The sequence below is a fragment of the Pinus tabuliformis genome, chromosome Q (genome assembly GCF_031772625.1).
Source record: "Pinus tabuliformis cultivar Carrire ecotype Pingquan chromosome Q, CPIR1, whole genome shotgun sequence".
In the NCBI taxonomy this organism is placed as follows: Eukaryota; Viridiplantae; Streptophyta; class Pinopsida; order Pinales; family Pinaceae; genus Pinus; species Pinus tabuliformis.
In genome coordinates, this window is record NC_142296.1 from 996,472,602 (window position 1) to 996,498,153 (window position 25,552).

Here is a 25,552-nt window from a genome sequence, read left to right on the forward strand (position 1 = left end):
GAAACAACTGCCAATCTCCAAGAGAAACTCCTTGCTGAATAGTGTGATGAGAGAATGAGAGGCACTGCTCTTTTATAACTTTAGAAATGCTTTCTAGAAGTGATTAGAAACCCTAAGCTAAATTAAAAACTAATTAGGAAAAAAAAAAATTTAAAAAACAAGTGTTTTTTTACAGGAAACGGGGCCCGTACGGCGTGGAAACGAGTTTCCGTCCGTACGGGCGCGTTTCCATCTCGGGAAACGCGCCCGTACGGACGGAAACTCGTTTCCACGCCGTACGGTACGGGGAAACTCGTTTCCGTTTCGTTTCCGTACGGAAACGGACCCCTGCCCAGCGTTTCCTGCTACTTAGAGTTAGATTAATGCCCATTAATTATTTTATTTTCCTAAGTTTAGACTTAGGGTCCCATTAAAAATAATTAATTATTTTAATAAAATTGCTTTTGGGTGTAATTTCCCAAAATGCTTTCGGGTTCTTTGGAATACATGTTCCCAAGCCTCCCTGCAAAATTTGAGACTTAGAACACATTCGATGCTACCAAAAATCAACACTTAGTAAATAAACAACACAAAATTTGGAAGATATATGGTTGTTTCTCTATAATCTAGTGATAACTTATGCCCTTGAATGGTCTCTTTCACCCCACCATGATAAATCTGATGCCCTTTAAAAGCTGAGAATATGGTCACGTTCTTCTATTCTTACACAAAACTGAGCAATAACAGTGTGATTTCGGTAGACCATTGTCACAAGTTTGGCAAGAGTTTGCTAGTGCTTTGGCGGGCCTGGACTAGGGCCACGTCGTAGGGAAAACTGTAAAACTCCAGGAAGTTGTGAATACGACTAGAATCAAGTGTAGTGAAGAAACCATCTTCAGAGAATGAGGTAGCACAAAGATGGATGATGGGCATGATGATGGGTACTACTCAGGTGGAGTGCTAACAAGCGCAAAGTATTGAATAATCACGCAACTGCTTAAGGAAGAGTGCCCAGGACAACGAAAAACCACAAAAATAATGGTCAGGAAGGGCACACACTGTGGCTCAAATTTGAGCAGGGCAGGCATATGCTTGCTTTGATACTATATTAAACACACACATAAATTGATAGGCAAAATAAATCTTGTGATGCATTTTCTATTCACAAAGATGTACATATTAATACATTGTTTGACCCTTGGTTTCATATTCCAAGAGGTCTCTTGGACTTTCGTGACACTTCACATTCGTCCACACCAACCCTAGTGGATTAGGTGTCCAACAAAGAGAATGAGAGCTCAATTATGCATTGATTATTTTTCTAAATTGATTTTGGTGAGCTCTTGGATCTTTTGAGTATAGAGCGAAAACCCTAGTGAGGATTAGTTTCAGTGGTGAAACATATCCACCCTAGTTGATCAAGATTGATTTTGGTGGTGAGACACATCCACCCTAGCTAGTCAAGGAGGAATCATCTAGGTTCTTCACAGGTGCTCATATTGAAGGAGAAGCTACATTTTAACTGAGGTCGTGGGAGCCTGAAGAAGAATTGATTCATCTATTTTGTAGCAGCTCTAGCTCCTTTGGAGGCCGAATTTTAGTGAGGAGTTCGAGTTTATCTTGGAAGGCCGAATTTTATTGTGAAAGCGAGATTGAACAAGGAGGCCAAATTCTTGGTTGAGGCCAAATTTCATTGAAGAAATCATATTGTTTTTGTGGGGGCGGAATTGTTTGGAGAGGTCGCATTTATTTTGTGCAGTGAATTTATTGTGGAGGCTGAGTTTTATCTTAAGGGGTCAAGTTTATTCACAACAATTCACATTCTTATGGAGGCCGAATTTAATTGCAGTAGCTAAGTTCATAATTTGGAGGTTGAGTTTATCATCGAGGAGGTCACATTTGTTGTTGTAAAGACCACATTTATTCTTGTGGAGGCTGTATTTATCTTTTGGAGGCCGAGTTCATCATCGTGGCTGCCACATCTATTATTGTGAAGGCTGCATTTGTAACGTTCTAGGAATATTTTTTCCTAGAGGTTTCCTGAGTACTGGGGTTTTCAACAAATTCCTCCTTTTCCTTATTCAGATAATGACACATAAATCTTAAGTATTGTAGTCTTAACATAATAAACATACAACACAGTATTGTAGCAAATCCACAATGACAATATAACCCAGATTTAACAACATTCGTTATAGTTCAATACAATTTTAAATTCAATAGATTAAACTACTGTATCAGGCTCAATTATTCTAACTAGTCCATAGCTCTGGAAGAACCCTTATGCGAGTATTATCAGAGAATACCTTGTTAGAAAATTGGAAAGGCAAAAAGATTTTCTTCTGATGATAATTACTTGTAATATTATTATGTTCTTATTAACTTCTTTATGTTCTTCTTATCAAGCAATTATCAAAGCAAAAACATGAAGATCATGGACACCAGATGTAGGCACTCAACCAGGGCTAAAACCCCTATATATGGGAAAACCTAGTGATAACTCTTCCTTCAATAGATTCAAAATGAGATAGACCAAGACCTTAGACCAACAGATCTTCCCCTTTCACCAAGTCATCCTTTCAAGATGATTTAGTGACCTCTTCTTATTCAGCAGCTTCATCCCAACAACAATCCAGAAATTCGACTTCCCAACTACAAAATTTTGACCTCCAGCTACAGAATTTTGGCTTAGTAATAGAACTATAGTTTCGCCCCCCCAGTATCTTCAGTTCCTTTGCATGTGTGAGATAAGAGAGAAAATTTCGACTTCTTTAGATAGATAGTGTCCTCCTCCTTCGCTAGCTTTCTCCTTCTTCCTTTTTGAAATTCACACTTTTTCTGGCCCCAAAAGATTTTGATCAAACTTGATGAGTGAGTGACAAAATGAGGTTGAGTTGCTACCTTTATATAGGAGTTTCTGCCCCTCTGTTTAGGTCGACTTGTCTAGTTTGAGGCCGACTTGGTAGAGGAGGCCTAGAAGACCTAATTTACATTAAAATAAATTTATTTCTTGACAATAAATCCCAAGAAGGGTTCTTTACAATATGACAAGACTAAGACACTTGACATAAACCCTAGAAGCCTACAATGGAGGCTTTGACCTATAAACAATTGACCCAAGAATGAAACCCATGATTTAATAAGTCAACTTCGTTTATAATAAAATTTCTTTTTCTTTCTTTTGACAAATACATTACATCATGACTCAAATATAATTATGAAGACCGACACTAGTTACAGTCTTCAACACTCCCTCTTAACTAGGGAGGTATTTATAATTACAAATGTATAGAGGTACATGGAAGATCTCCAAAATGAACTATGAAGAGTTCTAGCACACTTGGTGATGCGGACTAAAAACCTGATGAGGGTATTCTATTTCAGTGGGACTAAGATTGATCCCTAGCTTTTAGCCACTCTAGGTACCATCAGACTTGCTAACCATCAACCCAGGGATCTAGGTGCATATCCAGGGTCGAAGCTCCATGACCAACGCCACCCTCCCTCTTCGGGATCTAGACATCAACACATAGGCCGAACATATGTCCTCTTAAGCATCTGCCATTAGATGCTTCATCTCTCCTATAAACTAAACCAAATATATCCATTTTTCCAAGCATGCTTTCAAAGTGTTCAACCTTCTCATGGAGAGATTTACCTGTACAAACACAAACCCCAATTAATAATAATTTTTCAAATATACATACAAATGAACACAAACCTTTGGGGTCCTCAATCGTTCTGATGCTACTTTCATCATCAAGTTATATACAATTTGTCTGATGTTTTCTTCTTCTTTCATTTCTTCAGCAACACCAAATACATCTTTAGATCTTTCTCAAGTCTTTTGTTTGCAACTTCATGAATATTATCGATAGTACTTTTGCTTACTTCAAAGTATTCACTGCCATAATATGCCCTCCTCTTAACTGGGGAGACATACCCTTTCTTCTATCCATGCTCCCTCTGAACTTAGGGAGATCAACCACTTCCTTTTTATAACATCAGAGAACCTTTCATGGCTTCCATTCCTTCTTACGGTATCAAGGTTATCTTGATCATCATCATTCACATAACTTCCTTCATCATGCTTATCAATATTATCAAGTCGTCTTTACTTACGAACATCTTCAACATCTTGAAGCTTATGTACCTGCAAAACTTTTGATAGCAAGTACGAACATACAGAAGCATGAAGTAAACTACATCAGAATCATATGGAAGCATTTTGACTTTAGACATTAAACACCTAAACTTAGTTAGGTTCATAAACAACAAGAGTTACATCTCTTTACATACTAGACTTCAATTTCTTGCTAGGGTTTTGTCACAAACCCTAGACTTCATCTTCGAGACATAAAGCCTTAGATATCAACAATTTAATCAAATAACAATCCAATCATAGTGCTATACATCAACAATATGCTTTTACATGTTAGACTTCTACTAGGGTTAGTTGCAAACCCTAGATTTTATCATCAAAACTAAACATCATCATCTCCTAGAATATCAATTTCTACTAGGGCTTTGCTACATACCCTAGAATTCATAAACTAAAACATAAGCATCAATGCATATACATATCTAGGATCACATTATCATGTACTAACATCTCATATCAATATCCATACCTACTAGGTAAACCCAGGACACAAACATCAATACATCAACAATTTTCACTGGGCTAGGGTTTTGATTAAACTTATGAACATACACCTAGGGCTTCATTCCTAGGATCTTACTATAGTTATTACAGGGGTTTTAACAAACCCTAAAGTTCTAGGGTTTCAATACATAATTTAGACATTAATAGAAAACCCTAAAGGACTAGGGTTTCTATAATATCAAAACACTAAACATCAAAAGAATAGGAATTCTAGATTTCATCAACAACCCTATGTAGACTAGGGTTTCATAATCAATATTGACATACCCTTAGCAACAAGAGGCTAGGGTTTTGTAGTGAACCCTAAAGGTTAGGGTTACACAAGAATGATCAAATAATATCATGAGGGTAGATTCAATCTAATGATTAATCACCCTAACAAGAATCTTTGTGATTCAAAACCCTAGACATAATGATGTCAGTAATGTAAAGTAAATTTTAGGAGTGATCATACCTTTTCCATGAGGAGAACTTTATGACAAAACTTATAGCCTAGAACATACCTTGATTTGTTTCTTAACAAACCTTGTAGGACATTGATTCTTGAAGGGCTTACTCTGTTACAAAAATTCTTCCATGCTTCAGGTCTCCTCCATAATCTTTGTGTAATCTGCAACCTTTCCTAACCAAGGAAAATATAAAGAAAAAAGTTTATAGTATATAATACAAACAAATCTTGATATGAGAGGGAAATCAAACTTTAAAGAGGAAACAAGAAACAAGGTACTTATCTTTTTGGTAAAATGGCGAAGGCTCCCTCTTAATCCATTCTTTGAGGGATACCTACAACTTATAAAAAATTCAAAAATGTTCTAACAAGATATGTTAGACCTACAAATTATAGAAATCAAAACATAAAGGAAAACAATTCAAAACTTAAAATAGCAGACGAAGAGGGATATATGAGAGAGAGAGGACTCAGTAGTATAAGTCCTTGACTTCTGATTCTTCAGTCTTCTTCTTCTTAGGTGGAGCTTCATCAATAACATTTGCTCGATCCCTATCTCTCTTCTTATTCCTTGGATTCTCCGGACATTGATTTTTGTAGTGACCCATCTTGTGACAATTGTAACATTCGATCTTGGATAGGTCAACCTTCTTTTGTCCTTTGAACTTCTTGAAGGTTCCCTTCTTCTTGTGATGAGCATAAGAGGTATTAGAGATGTCTTCTTCTTGATCCTCCTTCTTGTTGTTTACTAACGATACTTGAGCTTCTTCTTGATTGCATGTATTCCACATTTGTTCAAATGTAGGAGTATCCTTCCAACTGTTAATTCTTGATGCAAAAGCACTCCAAGATTTTGGTAGTGCTAGAAGAGCGGTAATTACAAGCTCTTTTTCTGGTACAACTTCATCTATTGCTTGGAGTTCATCCTTGATTCTAGATATCCTTATAAAGTAGGATGATACAGTATCGTCTTTCGTCATCTTAATAGTTCTTAACTCATTTTTGAGGCTTTCTATTTGACCAATGTTCTTGATGGTGAGTAATTTGGAAAGAGCCTCATACATTTCTTGAGTGGAATCTATGTTGGATATGTATGGAATGAGGTTGTCCTTTACTCCATCCACTATTAGGTTCATGGCCAAGATTTCGGTTTCTCTGAACTTTGCTTTCTCTGCTTCATCTGTAGGCTTCTTGACTTTTCCTTGAACAAGATCCAAAACTTTGTTTTTTTCGAGGATGAGATCTATCCTCTTTTTCCAGGCCTTGTAGTTGGAGGCTCCTTCTAGTTTGTTTTCTCCCTTCATTGAGTTTGACATAGTTCCTATAGATAGTAGACTTATCTCCTTATATGATTCTTTTTCTTTAATGACCTTTCTTTGATCTCCTTTTCCTCAATAGATCTTCAACTTGCCTTTTTTCCTTCTTCTTCTTCACCCTAGCTCTAATACCATGTTAGAAAATTGGAAAGACAATTTTTTTTTTCTTCTAATGATAATTACTTTTTTTTCCCGGGGAGAAAAAGCATAATTTTCATTGATTTTAGAAAATTACATGTTGTAGATGCAAAAAGCATATGTAGAATAGTGAGCAGAGCCACTTACAGTTCAACACTCCAAATGGAGTATCCGTGAAAAAGCCTGAAGCATAGTCTTCAGGGAAAAATACAAAAAACCGGGTATGTAAACCCCAACAATCCTACAGAAACAGGTGCCCAGAAACCTCAAAGGGGCAAAATACATTATCGGAAAAACCGTGAAAGGCACGTATGCCCGCTAAAGCCAAATAGCCGAAACCCTGCATAAACCGATCACAGTTTGCCCAGAAAATGAGCCTCGGAGCAGTGCTATAGAGGGTAACAGAGAAGCCCCATACCCACTACAAAACCCAACAAATAAAAGCAGTGGTGCAGCCCCAAGAGAGCGCTAGTGCAGATCCCACGAATAGCACAGACCCGACACCGAACCGCCACAGGCAAAAACATTCCTGAGAAAAGAAACTGTGACAGGTAAGCTCAAACCCTGGAAGCCCAAACAATAAAGAGAGGCACGAAATGGGGGAAAAAAGCTGCCAGGGTAGCCACTCCTCCCCCGCCCCCTCAAACTCTCCTCCTATATCAGACGAACCAAAAAATAAACAAACTACCACCGATCTTCCACAGCAGCCTTCAGAAGCCCCAGGACACCCAGCCAAGTTGCAGCGGCATGAAACAAGAACAGTGTTGGCCAGGTCCTCCACGCCCATGTTCCCTCAACGCTCCAAATCTCAGCGAAAGAGAAGCCAGCGCGTGGCCAACTTGCACCGTCTGCATCAACGAAAACCATTAGATCCCGGGCAAGACGCAGAGGCTCGAAATCGGGGGTAGAGGCGGCTAGGGTTTAGCCTCCTCACCCCCGCGCAGTGGAAGATCCTTGTTACCAGAAGCGAATTTTTTTTTGCCGCGCGGGAGCAGGGTTTCGTTCCGTCTTTAGTCAAAAAACGATTCTAGTTTTGGGAATGCTCTATCCTTCTAATGATAATTACTTGTAATATTATTATGTTCTTATTAACTTCTTTATATTCTTCTTATCAAGCAATTATCAAAGCAAAAACATGAAGATCATGGACACCAGATGTAAGCACTCAGCTAGGGCTAAAACCCCTATATAGGGGAAAACCTATTTAGAACTCTTCCTTCAGTAGATTCAAAATGAGATAGACCAAGACCTTAGACCAACAAACCTTCCTCCTCCACCATGTCAACCTTTCAAGATGATTTAGCGATCTCTTCTTATCGAACAACTTCATCTTAGGAATAATCCAGAAATTCGACTTCCCAACTATATAACTTCGACCCCCAACTACAAAATTTCGGCCCAGTAACAGAATTGCAGTTTTGGCTCTCCAGGAGCTTCAGTTCCTTTGCATGTGTGAAATAAGAGAGAGAAAATTTGGACTTCGTTAGATAGATAGTGTCCTCCTTCTCCTTCGCTAGATTTCTCCTTCTTCCTTCTTGAAATTCACACTTTTTCTGGCCCCAGAAGATTTATATCGAACTTGATGATTGAGTGACAAAATGAGGTTGAGTTGCTGCCTTTATATAGGAGTTTATGCTCCTCTGTTTAGGCTGACTTGTCCAACTTGAGACTGACTTGGTGGGAGAGGCCTAGAAGACCTAATTTACATTAAAGTAAATTTCTTTCTTGACAAATAAATCCCAAGAAGGGTTCTTTACAATATGACATAGACAAGGACACTTGACATAAACCCTAGAAGTCTACAATGGAGGCTTTGATCTATAAACAATTGACCCAAGCATGAAACCCATGATTTAATAAGTCTATTTCTTTTATAATAAAATTTCTTTTTCTTTCTTTTGACAAATACATTACATCATGGCTCAAATATAATTATGAAAACCAACACTAGTTACATTCTTCAACATACCTAGCTAGCGTAGGACTACTAATTTTCTTTGTTTGAATATAGCTTTCTTCCTCAGAGAATCTTGATCAGGCTGGATCAGAACTTTTCATGGCCTCGATGTTGTACAGGAGCATGATTTGGCCTCCTCGACCTCAGGGTTTACCAATGAATAAAAATCTTAGAAACCCACCATCTCAATTTATCATGGTTTGAATGATTCTATAGGTAATCTCAGATCTGCTAGCGAGTTAGTGCTAACCACCAGAATGACATCAAAATAGGGAAAAGGGATGACATCCAACTTCAGGAAGGGCTTCGACCTATCTCAGTGCAATTCGTCGGATAGAAAATCCGCCCATAATATTTCTCAGAAGGCTCCTCTGCAATGCTATTTGTATAATTTGGGACTGCTATAGAACTCAAAAAGACTCTTCGGTTTGCTTGTGTAACCTTCTTTATAGCCCCAACGTCCTCGACTTGCCTTAGATGATTATCACGAGCCTGTTTCAATACAATTTCGCATGTATTCATCCAAAAAGGGTTACACTGTGCATTAGTATACCTGGTTTTGTGGCCTCACACATTCCTAGTTACTTAAGAAATTTTGGCCTATTGGCCTCAGGCACAACTGCGGCTACCTCACAGATGAAACTCGCACAGATTCCAACCTCAGACAAACTCATTTTCGCTTCAAGATTCTTGCTCTTTTCTGCCTCAATTAACTTGTCTTAGCTTCAAAATTTTGCCTCAGCCTTCCCCATAGAATCCTTGCTATTCCTCAGACAAAAATTTATCCTTGCTTACTAAAACAAACCAAAATACCAAACCAGAGTTGATCCTAACCTATGCTAGAACAACGAAGAGTGACTAGGTAGGGTGGGATCACCTCCATCGAAACTAGTCCAAGGAGAAATGGGGTCTTAAAACCCTCAGAGCCTCAGGCTCAAAGAAAAACAGAGACAAATGTTCAAATCCAATGATGCCTCAAATGAATCCAATCCTCTTGTATTTATAGATTTCCTTGAGGGGGATTTTTCTCCTTAATTAGTTGATTGAAGTTCACATCAAACCCCAACTTTGGGATTTTTTGCCCCAACTGCCCCAAACTTGACCAAACATTGGGTGTTTTAGGGTTTTCCCCTTTATCAATTACTATAGGCTACGGGGATCTATAGGCTACTTCGTCTCTTGGGCAATTAATCTTTTGGGGACATTACAACATTTGCCCCCAAGGAGATTGAATTTAATTAAAGAGGCCGTATTGATTTTGTTGAGGCCGAAGTTCCTTGAGAGGGCCGTCTTCATTCTGTGGAAGTCGAGTTCTTCTGTGAAGGCCAATTAATTGTGGAGGTGGACTCATCTGGAGGAAGCCCATGCCATTTTGCTAGAGCTTTTCACAGATTCCAGAAGTTGATTTTCGCATGTAATTTCGTGATAAAATTTAATAAAGATTTGGCTAAGTTATTCCAGTCCATTTGGGAAATTTTTAAGGGTTTCATATTTAATTGCATACAAAAATCTTTGAAGAAATGTCTCTACTGTAAATGCTTCATTTTATTCACATGCAAAGTGTTTGAAGAAATGTTTGCATGCAAAGTGTTTGTCAAAATGCATGAAAGAGCAATTTAAAATTTTTTGCAAGTTGATTTGGAATATTTGAGCAAGGGACATCACAACTTCACAAATTTCGTAAACTTTAAAATATTGTGAACGTCAAATGATGCATTTCGGTTTTTTAGCTCTTACAGTCCGTCTCATTTATTTGTACACGAATTCCTCCAATGCTAATTTTCAGTATACTGGAAATCATGAATGTTGTTTGGAAGGCTGGTTTTCTGTGGGAAAGGTTGAATTAGGATAGTTCTGGAGTCAGAGTAGTCACGTTACATTATTCTCGTGAAAAGTAATGTTAATCTTTCCATTTGCAGGGTTAAAGGAATAATAAGCTTCATTTTTAGATTTTTTTTCCTGGTATAATATAGGTGATGCTGTTTGCCATCTCAGATTCAATCTATGGAAGCAGGAGGCCACGATGGAACAATTTTGAATATTGGATCTGCAGCGGGGCTTTATCCGTCATACAATATGTCTATATATGGTGCATCAAAAGGTTTATAAAGTCTTATGAAATACTCTTTTGCTCATACAGCTCAAACATATCTGATATTTTTGGCACACCTAGAATATGCAGTGGGTAATTTTTAAAGGACTAACCTGTTACTGATTAGAGCCTCAGAGTTCTTATGCCCCCCTTGCATTCCATAAGGATGTTCAACTTCTTAATATTTAAATTTAATTTTTATTGAATTCTGCTGCTAATATGTATGTCAAGTTGTCAACCCTGATATTAAGTACTTGTCCACGCTATATATCATCTTGTGTGCTTTAATTAGCAACTTTGTAGGTCTCTTAAACTGATATTATTAATGTAAATGTGGCACAGGTGGTGTGGTTATGTTTTCAAGATCCCTTAGCACTTACAAACGTAAAGGCATTCGTGTAAATGTACTGTGTCCTGAGGTAAGTCTGTTTAGATGGGCACATCTATGCTGATTACTTGAATAATTGTTTACAGAAATTTGTGTTTTCCCTTGTTGTGGAGAGTTCTCAGGAAAAACCTGTTAGGAAAAACTGAAAATTACCATTGTTTTCGACTTTCTGAATATTATATGCTAAAAAGCTGTGCTTTACATTAGCATGAGAGAGAAACATGATCTACAATTTGATGCTACACAACTTGAAAGTAACATGAACAAACTCGAAGTATACTCTTCATATCATATATGGGTCTTTTATACAAGAACCATGTGATGGGTTTTATGTATCAAGTCAATTTACAACTTATGTGAAGTGATGTTTAAATTATGATTCTAGAATCTACTCACACATTAGCCTAGATATACAACATAGCATACAATAAGTTATTATACTAGTCAGGTAGTTCATGTGTGTCTTGTTACCCACCAAAATGGGTAACCCTAGGAGAAAACTTTTCTCCTATTCTTCACATATAGCCTGTAATGTCCCCATTTTCAGTTTCGTCTATAGTACAACTGGGTTGGATTTCCACAGTATGTGATGGCCATTAGTTTTTGGAGATGGAATTTGGAGTAGCGTTGGACAGGCTTTCTAGTCTCTGAAGTGTCTAAGAGGCTAAGGAACACGAGATCTCCAATACGCAGAAATGGTTTCACGAGATATGACTACGAAATACCTTAATTAAATTAATTGACCGGATAATTAAATATTTCCTAAGTCTAACTTAGGAAAACTGGTTAATTAAAGTGTATTAATTAAGGAAATTGACTTTTGCTCTAGAGACTTCTCAAAAGCGATTTGACAGAGTCTAAGATGATCTTAGCCATCCATCAGGATTAGATCTTGGCTGTTGGTGCTCCAAAGAGAGAATTATAAGAGCAAGTCGATGGGGACTGGAGAAGACACATCGAATGAGCAAGAGAGCAGGATAGTGTGAATTTCCTAGCGTGCAGTATTCAGTGAGGGAAGAGTTCGAGCTAGCAGAGCATCAGTGAAAGGGTTTCAACAGAAATTGGAGAGAGATTACTAGGGGAAATTTCCACAGATTCCCAGATTCAGAGGGAAGGCCAATTTCTTCTCTAGGAAGGCAGTACAAGTGGGTGCGGGTTCTCCAGTGCGCAGATTTGGACAACATATATTTTTTCCAGTTGCTGGGAATCAATTCCAGAAGGAAGAGTGGGTTGTCTAGTGCAAGTGTAGGATCACCAAAGGATTGTAGGATCAGTAGAATCTCAGTGCCCAGGTAGTGCGTATTTCTCGCAACAACATTTTTTGTGCGCATTTACTGGAGGAAGCCGAGTTTGATTTTACAAGGTAAACAAAGGGCTTCTAGGTCGATCTTCCAGTTGGAGTGGAGTAAATTTTCCGAAGCTTGGCCAATATTTGGCAAGCAGATTTATGTACTCTCTAATTTGCAGAAGATAATAAAGCATAAACCCTCATCCGTTGCACTGATTTTCCCTTTAGGGTTTTTCCAGGGATGTTAGTCCAGAAACACTGGTGTCATTTTTATGTGTGTGCAACTATTTTTCAGTTCCTGATTTATTTCCACAATGTTTGTTTTAATTGTGAAGATTGCAGTGGTGAGCTATTCATTATTTGCTGTTAATTAAATAACAAAAGACAAATAAATTGCATCAGTTAGAATAGTTTCTAGTTTATTGCAATCATGGATTTTCCACATGGTATCAGAGTGTAGTTGATTAGATCTGAGGCTCAAAAGCGAAAGGAAGTAGATCGTGCAGTGTCAGAGGGAGATCTGAAGCACTGACTTTTAGATTTGCGCAGGCCAGCCTGAGGTATGAATAACAGAGGAGTAGAAAATTGATTTCTAGATTTGGGAGGAGGAAAAATTCGATTTTGCTTCAAATTTGTGGCAACAGTCAGTGGTATTATCGGGAAGTAATTCTGGCAAGCAGATCAGTTAGTTAGCAGAGTAGATCTGGGCGCAGAAGGTTTGCTGCAGGGATTTGTAGTTGCCGATCTGCGCAAGGAAGGAAGAAAAATCACACTGAGAGCATTTCCAACAATTTCTCAGAGGGTTTTCAATTTTCTAACTAGGGAGAGGAGATCGAAATTCCAACAATAGAAGGCTATATAGACTAGCCAGTTCGGCCAGTGCGAATTCCAGGGTCAACACTAAACACTGCCCAGAAGGAACAACAGGTACTGCGAGTTTCGGGAAGGACACTGGAGGTTAGTGCAGGAACATATCTACGCATTCTAGGAGGTTAGTGTAGGAACATATCCACGCATTCTAGGAGGAGTGCGAGTAGCAGAGGATACTAGATGTAGTTGCCGGAAGGAGAAAGGGACTTCTATTTTATTGACCTACAACATATTTGAGTTTCGCAGGGATGGCCATAACAGGGCTCAGGGATCAGGACAGACTTGACAAAGCCTCTAACTTTGGTGTATGGAAGGTTAGGATGACATTCCTGTTGGATGAGTACAGGCTGTGTTGTCACACAATCAGCAGGGGTCCTAGGAGGGGAACCTACGGGAACTACTAAACCAAATGACAACAATGGAACAAAGACCCACTGTCACCTCAGTCAATGTCACCTGCTCTTTATAGACTTTCACTGATGGAAGGAGTCCCGGTATGAAGGAAATCACTTATAATGATGATGTCAATAACTAGATAATGAAGTGATTCCAAAGGCCCATTCAAGGAGAGACTCAATTAAGGGCTCAATGCTTTTCAAGAAGCTAAAGGCTCTTCGAGAAAAGCTAGGAGGAAAATCTAGACTTAGGGTTTGAGATCTTTAATGATGATGAGTATACCTAAGGTAAAGACTTTCAAGATGATATAGGACCTCTCAAGAAGCTTTGTGAGATGATTAGACACCTTGAATACGCTTTCGCTATATTTGAGAGACCTATTTGGGCCTTATGCTAGACCTAGGGTTTTTAGAATATGCGCGGGAAGAAATTCCTCCAAAGTATTCACTAGATCAAGGTAAGACAGAAGAAAGGGTCTAGATTTATTCCTCTGAATACTATGTTCATAGGACCCTCAAGAAGACCACCTTATCCAATAAAAACCAACTAGGTTTCCTTCCAAGGACACGACTAGGGCACAAAGATTTTTGGAAAATTAACCTTGAGAATTCCACTAAATTTTGAGATCCTCTAGAGGAGACACCAACACAGGTTTCTGTCCGAGCGGATTTGAAGTATTCATCCCCTAAAGAATATCGCAAGGTGCCCTAGCTAGCTGTCTAGGAAAAGGGGCCAAAATTTTTGGAGAAGAGAAAAGAGAAGGAAAAAGAGGTTGACCACCAATTTTGCTCTGACCAATGCCTAATTCTTGGGAGATGGAGTCTGTGATGATTAAATATTTGCCAAGCTTGTCTTTAAGGAGGTCAAAGAATGATGCCCTACCAACCACTCTTCAACAATTACCTACTCAATATCTATGGTTTTTCATGGAAAAAGAAGAAAATCCCATCCACTAGGAATATTCATCTATTTCCATTCAATGAGTAGCATGTGCAATTTACAACCAAACCATCTTTCACAATGATATTCGATAAATTAGGGCACAAGAAATTTAGCTAGTTGATATAATAACATCATGGACAATTATTCTCCCTGTGTCAAAGATGTTGACCAGCTGGTGAGAATAGTCCTAAAAGCCCATGTTCAGTCAGTTGAGTGTGTGGCTTTCAGCTTTAGGCTTAGTCTCTCCAGTTTGGATGAGGAACTCATTTAGCATCAGGCCTAGTTGCTCAAATGGAGTGTGGCCTTTGGAGTTTCACTAGGTTGGTGAACCAAGACTAGTCTAGGTCAAGAGTACCAACCAGTTGGGTTAGTGGTATTGACCAAAGTCATGATGACTAGTTGATGCTAAATGTTGTGCCATGTGTCAGGTGTACCAACTAGTATGGTCACATGTCAGGTGTACCAAACAGTATGGGTCAACGATACCGACCAGTTGTGGCTCCTATTTGATGCTAACAATGTCAGAGATTCCAACTAGTTGATGCTGATATTGATAATGATGCTAATGATGTCAGATATGCTGACAAGATGTTGATGATGTGAGATTTGCTGACGATGATTTTGTTATAACCTTTTCATAGAGAAATTTGTCAACTTGAGAACACTTATGATAGCCATTATGAATACCTCTTTAGTTAAGAGGGACTGTTGAATTTTGTAACTATGGTTGGTCTTCATCAAGGTTGCTTGGGAGCGGGAAGTGGGAGCCGGGAGTGACATTTTCAAAAGCTCCAGAGTCGGGAGCGATTTTGGGAGTGAATTTTATATAATATATATTTTTATATATTTTGATGCATATTTGTCAACAAAAGCATGGAGAATGATCAATTAGTGATAAAAAACATAAAAACATGGATTAAACCATATAACGTCATTCATCTAGTAGTTATAGTCTTCATCAATCACAGGTCCACAAATTACAAGTTCTCATTTATATAGCATGTAAGGGTGCACATAACAAAAATAACATCTAGTGCAATCCATCTCTGAACCGAAAATACATCAACAAATAGGCTCTAGATGGCCTCTAACATCCAAAAACATCATGCTACAACGAATACCTACATATCATCAAAATCATTGGCTATCTTGGGATCTTTGTCATTAATATCACCCTCTAAGCATTAACATAAGATAGAAAAAATGTAGCATGTCAAGTAAGATTTTGTTTTAGTGATGGGTACTTTTTTAGTGGGGTCATGATAGAGGAGTTCGACAATCTATGTCACTAACATCAAGGTACATAGAGGGCTTGGTGCTCTTGATTAAATACGAGTTCCATACCCTAGTACATGGCAAAATCCAATGGAAACATTGCAATCCCCCCTAATCCTGAAATCTTGAAAAATTGATAAGTCTGCTAGATTTTAAATGAGATCTAAAATTCTACTTTCTCCATATGAAATCCAATGAGGTCGGAACGTCTCAAACATTCAGAGTCATTTCATGGTAATGTTAAAAATTAAAGTAAAAGGATGAAAATGAAAGATAAAAGAGAATGCCACTTTTACTTTAAGAATTTAACATTACCATGAATTGCATATCAATACTAGGGCCATAGGGTTAAATATTAGGTTTCTCCACTCAATTTTTTTTGTTTCTTTGAAAGAAAATTGCGTTTGGAACGTCTTTGCGATTTTTTTTTGCAAATAACGTTAGGGAGCAAATTTTTTATTTTTATTTATTTTATTTTTTTGTTCTTCTTGGTTGTTATGCGGGAGCACGCTCCTGAAAATTGATCCCAAATGGGAGCGAATTGGGAGTGCGCTCCCAGGGTCGCTCTTGATGTGCTCCCACTTGGAGAGTGCTTCAGGAGTGGATTCAAGGGGGGGGGGCCTCCCCTGCAGCCCTGGTCTTCATAATGTATATTTTGGCCCTTAATGTATTTATATTAATTATTGTAAAGCATGTTCTTCATGCTAGAGTCAAAAGAAAAATTATATTTTTGAGTCATGTCCATTCAAAGTTTTAAAAGAAGAAAATTTGAATTTTTGAATTTGAAATTTTGGCTCCAATGTTTGTCAAGTCAGCCTCCCTCCAAGTCAAGTCGACCTAGGAAGCGTCACACCCATTCAACCTAGCTAGTTCACTATATAAAGGCATTTGACATGTTGTTTTTCTACTGCAGAACTAGAACAATATTTTCTTCAACAGGTAACTACTTCTAATGATTAGATTTGACAATATTTATCCATTATTCATAGCATCATCAAGTAGTTACATAGAAGAAAATTACAACTATCAAACATGAAATGAGTAGTAAAATCCATAATGAGACAATGAACAAGAGACAAAAAGAATTAGGCCTGAGGCCAGGGAAAAACCCACAAAGGGGAAAACCCAAAACTGCTTTCCTTATGAGAGAGAATCCAATTTCCATCAAAATATCCAGAAACAGAATGATAATCATGATAACTGACCAAAACAATATCAAGATACTGTTGAAAAATCCTTAGGGAAACTCAGTTAGGGCTGATTTAAGTTTGATTTCTCTTATGTTGACAACTTCTTGTGATTTGTTATTACTTCTTTATTATTATATATTCATCATCAAGACAATTGTCAAAACTATGAAGATCGCAAATGCAACAAAGAACACAAGATGTAGGCACTAAACCAGGGCAAAACCCCTCTCCTAGGGGAAAACCCAAAAGTTTTCTTCTCTTCTTTAGAATCAAGTCAAATGAGACAACCTTGCTCTTTTGACCAAGACAAAGACTTTTCCTCCATCCATCAAGCCAACCCTCAAGAATCTTCCTTCAAGACAAGACATAGTCTATCAAAGAGTTAACTCAATCCAATCATCAAACTGATCAAATAGGGCTTCGGTCCTTCTGCAATATGGCCTACAATCATAGTCGTGTACTTTCGGCCCTGTTGTGTTTTGATCCTTTCACATATGTGACAGAAAAGACGAATTTTAGACCTCCTTCTTCGCTAGGCTTCTAGAATTCTTTGCTTGGCTTTCCTTCACTTCATGTTATGACATAGGCTCTCCTTTATTATATTTCCACTTCCTTCTTTTCTTTTGGAGTTGTAGATCGAAGTCATGCTTGATTGATCCTCAAACAGGTCGAGTAGCACTAAATAGTTGTAGCTCCATTAATGAGGCCGACTCGATATGCTTGAAGCCAACTTGATGTGCTTGAGTCCGACTTGATGTGCTTGAGGCCAACTTGATGGAGGAGGGACAAGACTCATTTTTATTACAAAAATACCTTTCTTTCTTGACACAAAAAGCTAAGAAGGGTCTAGAAAATAATGACAGTGATGATGACTTAAGACACAAACCTAGAAGCCTTCAATGGAGGCTTGACCTAGAAACAAAATACATAGAGCATGAAACCCATGCTCATAGAAAATAATTTTTTCTTTTATAATAATTTTTCTTTTCTTTCTTTTGACAAATACATTGCATCATGACTCAAATACAATTATGAAGACCGATACTAGTTACATTTCTCAACAATCCCTCTTAACTAGGGAGGTATACATAATTGTTCAACGGGTACAACGTTGACTTCAATTTGAAATGTTCCTAAGAAGAGTAGAGCAACATACGCAATGCTTGACGCCCTTACTTCCAAGGTATCCTCCCAATAGGGACTAAGGTGTCATCTAGGCATTTGCCACTATAGGTACCATCAGGCTACAACCTTGGTATCCATCCAACAGGATATAGATACCATCTAGGCCTCCATGCCCTGACACCAACCCTTATAGGGATCCAGGTATCAACACTAAACCAGAGCTCCAACTAATACCCTCCCTCTGGGATCTAGACATCAACTGAGATCTCAATATTAACCAGGCCACAATGTCCTCCCAAGTACCATCATACAAGCAATTTTATGGTACTTCATCTCTCCCTCTCAACCAAATCAGAAATATCCACCAATTTGAGTGTGCTTCTAAAATATTTGAACTTCTTATAGAAAGATCCATACAATAACTACTTGTACAATCACAACCCCAATCAGTGAACTTTCAATATATATGTTCTTATATGCTAGCACAAAACTCCGAGGTCTTCAACTATTCTGATGCTGCTTAGGTCATCATATTATCCAAACACATATCAACGGAAGCTTCTTTCTTCAATTTCTCTAGCAACACTAAACTCAGCCTCAACACTTTCCAACACATCCAAGTCTTGTTTACAACTTCATCAGTCACAAATAATCATCTGTAATGCTTTAGCCATTCTTTGATCTCATTCTTTCTTTAAGGTCTTCACTATAACTATCACAATATGCCATCCCTCTCAAGTAGGGAGATATATTCTTTCTTTATCCAAGCTTCTTCTTAACTAGGGGACAAGTCCAACAAAAACCTCTTTCTTCCAGCTACATAGGCTTTTGTATTCATATCATAATATCATCGGAGAAACTTTGACCTTCTAGAACTTCATTCCTTTTATCCTTACAAGGTCATCGATTAATGTAAACTTTAATGTCATCAACTCCCTCTTTCCATCATGCTCAACATCATTATCAAGTTATCATCAAATATGAGGTAGGTAAGCATCTTCAACATCTTGAAGACTATGTACCTGCAAATCTTCAACAACAAGTACAACCAAGCACAAATATATATGTACAAGAGCATGAAATTAACTTTATCAATATATGGTTAGCATGTCATCACAATGGGAGCATCTTAGAAAAAGAAATCAAATTTTAGACATCCAAAACCTAAACCTAGTTAGGTTTACAATCAACAAGGGTTATACTTTTTATGCCCTAGACTTTCACAATCATTTTTGCTAGAGTTTTTGTCACAAACCCTAGATTCCATTATTAAGACTAAGGCTTAGATACCAAAAACTAAATCAAGTTAGGATTTCAATGATAGCGAAAGCATTATTACATCTAGGGTTTCATCATCATACCCTAGAATCTTATATCAATCTTTGCTAGGGTTTTGATGTAAACCCTAGTTACAAACATCAAAACGAAACTGATCACAATAAGCATTTTACATTTATCTAAAACTTTAATATATACAACAACCAAGTTAGAGTTTCAATCATATGGAAGCATATACTGCTAGGATTTCATTGCTAGGATCTCATATTAACTATTACAAGGGTTGTGTCATAAGCCCTAGTTCCTCAAACCCTAAATAGCTAGGGCTTCCTCATATGTTTTAGATATCATCAACAAATCCTAAGAGAGTTTGGAGTTCTATGTGAAATTTTTTTAATCGACATTTCGGGCTAAGTATCACAACCCATCATCAAGAGATTCACGGAAGAATCTTAGATTAATTTCGCTGATCAAATATGTAAATGAATAGTAATGAATTGATTACTATCGATAGTGATAGCCCAACATCAAGAGATTCACGGAAGAATCTTAGATTAATTTATTTGATCAAATATGTAAATAAATAGTAATGAATTCATTACTATTGATAGTGATACTTAGCCCAAAATTTCGATTAAAAAAATTTCACACAAGACTCCAAACTCTATTCAATGCAAACCTGCGAAAACACAAAAACATTAAACCCTAAGAGGCTAGGGTTTCATCATATCATCAACAAACCCTAAACATAGAAAAGGTTAGGGTTTTTATAGTGAACCCTAAAGGTTAGGGTTTCACCAAAGTACACAAAAGATAGAGAGTATGACAAGGGTCGATTTAATCTAGAGATTAATCACCCTAAATAAGAATCTTTATGACTCAAAACCCTAGGCATGAGAGAGTTAGTAATACAAAGTCAATTTCAAACTGAGCGTACCTTTTAATGAAGAAGATTAGCTACAAATCTTATGATCTTAAACATACCTTGAGTTGCTAATTTTACAAACCTTGTAGGGTTTCCTTATTGAAGGGCTCCCTTTGAATCATCACAACATCTTCATGGTCCATCTCCATATGAGTCAACTTTTTAGTAGAGTGTCCAAGGATTCAACTCTATTTACCAAGTCACCATTCGTAATATATACCTGCAATATTTATTGACAAGCACAACCAAAATATATAGGTATAATAGCGTGGATTATCTAGGGTTTCCATTACGTTTTAGAGAATGAATTCCTAGGGATTCAATTTCATTCTTGCCAAGGATTGTCATATATCTTGGACTACTTACAAACCCTTGACATTATGAGATAGGGTTTCTAAGAGGGAAATGAGGTTTTCATATGCGCTATCTAGGGTTTACAATCCCTAGATATAACGAGAACATGCAAACCCTAGGATCATACAAGCAACCAAACCCTAAGACATTATATTCTTAACAAATGAATCATGTTATACATACCTCAAAAATTACATACCTTTGTCTTTCATGATTGAAAGATTGATGTTCCATTGAGCTTATTGCTCCCCTTGCAAACTGAAGACATATTGTTAGATGACTGAGACATAAAGAATAACAACAACACTTGACTTTGATGAGGACTTCAAGTTGGTCCAAAATGCTAAATGCTTTCTCTTGACTGCAGTAGAGGCTTTCAAGAATGAGTTGCTACAAGTCTTCAGACTTCTCCTCATACTGATATAGACTACTTCCCTTTGAGACAAAGATAACACGCTTGCTCAATGATAGAATATGCACAAAGGTCTTCTTTCACTTTGCTAGACACCTATTTCACAAGGAATGTAGACCTTGATCCTTTTCAACGTTCCACGAATTGTAAGATTGATGAACTTCAAAAGACTGAGATTATGTCCCACTGAATTAGTTTTCTCAAAACTGATCAAGCACTGTGATCCTTCTAGGTTGGTTTTTATGTCACTATTGAGGGAGTTCAGATCTCTTGTATATGTAGGTGCACTGTACTTCGTCTTTCTTAAGAATCTCAACTTCTTATTACAGTGACTGTGGTATCATAACAAATCTTTCAAATAGGCTTACATAGCTTCTACACAGATCTGTCTTGGCTTCTTTTTTTTTGCTAACTGATAGGACTATTTTTCCAGAACTTCGGATGATTTCAGACTTTACTATTCATGAACAGGACTTCGAATCCCTATTGAGACTATTTCAGACCTTAATTTATACACAAAGGTTCGATCTTTTTCACAATGGACTCAACTTGATGTAGGATTGTAGATTATACTTTCAGCTCCTCAAAAAGGGTGTCTATCGACTCTTCTAATCTTCTTGCATGTATTACCCATGGCTGTGGCATCAATCACCGTGATTTTGACTTATAAGTTTGCCCAGAAATTTGACACTTCTTCTAGATAGCTCGGATTTTAGGAGTAATGCAAATAATGCCTCTTTCTTCATACACTTGTGATCTTCAAGCTGCCATCATGCTTCTGACCTTAGCTTTGATACCATGTTGAAAAATCCTTAGGGCAACTTAGTTAGGGCTTATTTTAAATTTGATTTCTCTTGTCTTGAAAACTTCTTGTGATTTGTTATTGCTTCTTCTTTATTATTATATATTCATCATCAAGACAATTGTCAAAACTATGAACATCACTAACGTAACAAAGAACAAAAGATGTAGGCACTCAACCAGGGCAAAACCCCTCTCCTAGGGGAAAACCCAAAAGTTTTCTTCTCTTCTTTGGAATCAAGTCAAATGAGACAATCTTGACCTTTTGACCAAGATAAATACTTTCCCTCCATCCATCAAGCCAACCCTCAAGAATCTTCCTCCAAGACAAGACATAGTCTATCAAAGAGTTAACTCAATCCAATCATCAAATTGATCAAATAGGGCTTCAGTTCTTCTATAATACGACCTCCAATCAAAGTCGTGTACTTTCGGCCCTGTTGTGCGTTGATCCTTTCACATGTGACAGAAAAGACAAATTTTAGACCTCCTTCGTCTCTAGGATTCAAGACTTCTTTGCTTGGCTTTCCTTCATGTCATGTTGTGACATAGGCTCTCCTTTATGATATTCACATTTCCTTCTTTTCTTCTGGAGTTGCAGATCGAAGTCATGCTTGATTGATCCTCAAATAGGTCGAGTAGCACTTCTATTTATAGTTGTTGTAGCTCCATTAATGAGGCCGACTTGATGTGCTTGAGGTCGACTTGATGTGCTTGAGGCTGACTTGATGGAAGAGGGACACGACTCATTTTTATTAAAAAATACTTTTCTTTTTTGACATAAAAAGCCCAAGAATGGTCTAGAAAATAATGACAATGATGATGGCTTAAGACACAAACTTAGAAGCCTTCAATGGAGGCTTGACCTAGAAAAAAAATACAGAGCATGAAACCCATGCTCATAGAAAATAATTTTTTCTTTTTATAATATTTTTTCTTTTCTTTCTTTTGACAAATACATTGCATCATGACTCAAATACATTATGAAGACCGATACTAGTTACAATGGGGACTTTGACTAATATAATGATGACCCAAGCATGAAACCCATGCTTTAATAAGTCATTGTTACAATAATAAAAATTCTTTTCTTTATTCTTTTGACAAGTACATTTCATGATGACTCAAGTACATTAATGAAGACCGAACATAGTTACATTTTCCAACACTCCCTCTTAACTAGGGAGGTATTCATAATGTACAAATACAATGGAAGATCTCAAACTATATGAACCATGAAGAACTTTAGGCACCACAATGCCATGGACTAGATTCCTGACCAGGGCAATCTATCCATTGGTCTCTCAACAATTTAGGCACCGCAATGCCACAGACTAGATTCCTGACTAGGGCAATCTATCCATTGGTCTTTCAACAATTTAGGCACTGCAATGCCATGGACTAGATTCCTGACCAGGGCAATCTATCCAAGTGGGAATAAGGTGGACTCAAGCTTTCAGCCCCTTTAGGTACCATTAGGCTTACTTGTTAACCACCAACCCAAAGATCCAAGTGTGTATCCAGAAATAGAGCTCAATAACCAACACCACCTTTCCAACTTCGGGACCCATACATCAATACAAAGTGTCGGCCAGATGTCTTCCCAGGCAATGCTTCACTCTTAAAGCCTCAACAAATCTCTTCCACACTCTTATCATCAATACCACGAGCAATATCTACCAAACCAAGCAGGTTCCTTAGATATTCAAATTTCTTATTAGGAAGAGCCTTTGTTAGTATGTCTGCTACCTGTTCATCTGTCTAGAGATACTCCAACTTCATGATCCCATCTTTCACCAAGTTCCTAATAAAGTGGAACTTATTGTTGATATGTTTCGTCCTTGAATGAAACACGGGATCTCCAGACATCTTGATACAACTTTGATTGTCACAATTAATCACAGTAGGACCTAGAGACTTCTTGAACAAATCTGTTAGAAGCTTCATTAACCAAACAACCTCCTTTTCTACCTCACGTGCACATATTCTGCCTCGGCACTACTCAATGCAACTGGATCTTGCTTCCTACTCATCCATGAGATATAGCAACTCCCAGACTAAAACATCCTCCGGTAGTGCACTTTCCATCGGTCTCACTGCCACCCCGATCAGAGTTTATGAAGCTAATTAGCTTGACTTCCTTACCATCATACTTTAGGCAGTGATGTATAGTGCCACAAAGATACCTCAATATATGTTTGGCAGCGATCCAGTGATCATGATGAGGCTCCAACTGAAATTGACTAAGAATGTCCACTGCAAAACATATATCTGGCCTAGTATTTACCAGATACATTAGGGATCCCACTAACTATCGATATGAGGTAGGATCGACGAGTCTAGAGTCAGAGCCCCTTAACTTCTTGAGGTTGGTGATCATAGGAATAGTCATTGACTTGGAATCCATCCTCCTGAATTTCTGCAATAACTTGATGATGTACTTTCCTTGCCCCAAATATATCTCCCCAGGTCTCTGCCATACATCTAGACCTAGGTAATAGTGCATCAGTCCTAGATCCTTCATTTCAAATTCAACTACCAACATCTTCTTGCATTCTAGAATTATTCGCTCTACACTAGTGATGAATAGATCATCCACATATAGTAGAATAATGACGGGCTCATTATTCACGGCCTTGATGTAGAGATTCGGATCAACAAAACTCTTCACGAATCCAATTCTAAGTAGATATGCATCCATCCTTGCATACCATGCCCTAGGTTCTTGCTTCAAACCATATAAGGCCTTCTTAAGTCTGCAAACATGAGAGTCCCTGCTATTAACTTCAAAGCCCTTGGGGTTGTTCGATGAAAACTTCCTCATCAATGGCCCCATTCAGAAATGCGGTTTTAACATCCATTTGATGGATATTTCACCCCATTGTGGCAACCAATGAAACCACCGATCTCATGGTAGTGTACCTTGATGTGGGTGCAAAGGTTTCTTCATAATCAATGCCTTCCTTTTGAGAGAAACACCTTGCAATGAATCTTGCTTTGTACTTGTTTATACTTACATCAACAACATGTTTGATCTTATAGATCCATTTAGATGTGACAACCGAGCTGTCACTAGGTCTGGGAACGATTTCCCAAACCCCATTCTTCATGATGGATTGATATTCTTCCTCCATTGCTTTCTTCCAAACCTCTTCATGCATAACTTCAATGAATGTAGATGGTTCGACTTCAATTAAGTTTGTCATATATGCAACATGGCCAGAATATCTCTTTGGTTTCTTACTTTCCCTGAAGGAACCTTTCATAGCTTTATGTCCTTCAACATCTTCTAATGTAGATTTCAACCAATTTTGCCTTTTCCTTGTGGTTGGGATGACCACCGAGTGAATTGTTAGTTTTTGGTAGCATCAGAAGTGCTCTAGCCTTGAAAATTGGTGGAGAGACTAAGACACATGAGTTCTAAAGAACCTAGAAACCGTTTGGTGAAATTCCACCTGGATTGTATTTTCTTAAAATAATTAATATTTTTAATGGGGTCCCTAAGTCTAAACTTAGGAAAATTAAAATATTAATGGGCACTAATCAAAATATGAGTGAGAATGATCTAGAAGGCAGATCAAGTCATGTTTTAATCTTAGCCATTGATTAGAGACTTAATCTCGGCCGTTGAAGACTCAATAGGAAAAGTATAAAATGGAGGCTTGGGGTTCATTTGGAAACAGAGAGAGAGAGAGAGAGAATTGATTTGGAG

The 25,552-nt window shown here is 37.8% G+C and overlaps 1 pseudogene across 1 annotated transcript in view; it reads left to right on the top strand.

Annotated features, from left to right (window-relative positions):
• Positions 1 to 25,552, top strand: part of LOC149222824 (uncharacterized) — a 369,394-nt pseudogene that overhangs the window by 39,742 nt on the left and 304,100 nt on the right. The window contains exons 4-5 of the transcript XR_016249667.1: positions 10,500 to 10,605; positions 10,939 to 11,015. The product of XR_016249667.1 is annotated as an uncharacterized LOC149222824 (transcript). The remainder of the gene's footprint in view (positions 1 to 10,499; positions 10,606 to 10,938; positions 11,016 to 25,552) is intronic.